The sequence below is a fragment of the Manis javanica genome, chromosome 1 (assembly GCF_040802235.1).
Source record: "Manis javanica isolate MJ-LG chromosome 1, MJ_LKY, whole genome shotgun sequence".
Classification (NCBI taxonomy): domain Eukaryota; kingdom Metazoa; phylum Chordata; class Mammalia; order Pholidota; family Manidae; genus Manis; species Manis javanica.
Window position 1 is genome coordinate 186307316 of NC_133156.1, and position 1308 is coordinate 186308623.

Here is a 1308-nt window from a genome sequence, read left to right on the forward strand (position 1 = left end):
CTTGAGACCACAGCAGTGCAGGGAGCAAAGCAGAGCTGAGAGGGGGAGAGATACGAACATGTAACACACCTTCCTTGATTCCCAACCCATTTTCTGACTATCAGTTCTGTGAATCCTTGTGAGTTCTTGTTGTTTAAGCCACTGAGAGCTGGTTTTTGTGACTTCAGCCAAAGCATCACACTTTATATCACCTGTTACAGTTCTTTCCAGAGAGCTGGAGAAAAAAAATATTTATGCTCATCAAGAACCTGCCAAGTATTCTTTCACGATATTTCAAAATACTCTACACCAAGAGGCACTGTCCAGTGCTTCCCCAGATGATGGGAGACAGTAACAAAGCCTAGATTGATTAAATTGAGAATAGAACCTAACCTAATCTCTTCTCGGCCTTTTGGCTAAGATCAAGTGTAGTATCTGTTCTTATCAGTTTAGTATCTGATACGCGCTCTATCCGAGGACAATATATTTAGTGGATTTTTGTGGCAAAGAGATGGAATAGGAGCTTGCTCCGTCCACTCCACACATCACGCATCCATCTAGTATTGCAGTACCTCCAGGAACAGTGCGCCCCCTCAAGGGGAAATAAACGTCTGTTGAAGATCAGTTGGAAGGTGCGGTTGCATGGCCTGGGGTTAGCTCAGACTTAGCTCTGATGTCAGGCTGTGAGCTCGAGCTTTAGTTTTTAGTTCTTACTTTCCTTGATGGGGACGCGGGCATCAAGCTCTCACTTACTCGTAAATCTGAGTCATAATCCTCTGACAACTATTGAAGATTCATATCTTTTTAAATTGCCAGGGTTAAAAAATTTATTTATTCCCATAGAGGAGCAGCTCAAGATAAAGAAGGAAGCTCAAGGGGCTCCTTTCGATTTCTGCTGTATAGGAGATCCTCAGTTTAGTATCTGAGAGTGAGAGTCAGGAGAGCTTTTTCTGGAGAAGGCGGCCACTTTGGCTCAGGGACATGTATAGACCCCTCAATGCCACACCACAAAAAATGTGGCGACAAAGATTCTGATGAGGATGAGATTTTCAGCAAAGGTGCAGGGGAGCTCAGCGAAGTCCTAGTAGGGAAGCTTCTGACTTCAGCGTGAGCTGCTCAAGAGTTCGGGGAGGAGAGTGAAGCACAATACCCCACCGCAGAGTGAGCCCAGCCTGCCCCAGCCCACCTACAACGTTTCTAATATTGGTTTATCAATAAAATACATAATTTTCTCTCAAGAAAAAAATAATAGAACCTAAGTCTTGCTACTTTTGCCAAGAAGCTAAGAGGAAAACCCAAAATCAAAACTATTGTACATAGAAGAGAGTA

The 1308-nt window shown here is 43.7% G+C and overlaps 1 non-coding gene across 1 annotated transcript; it reads left to right on the top strand.

Moving 5' to 3' along the window:
* Positions 1-375: 375 nt before the first annotated feature.
* Positions 376-573, top strand: LOC118973116 (U2 spliceosomal RNA). The gene has a single exon (XR_005062346.1). It is a non-coding gene; the product is annotated as a U2 spliceosomal RNA (small nuclear RNA).
* The last annotated feature ends 735 nt before the right edge of the window (positions 574-1308 follow it).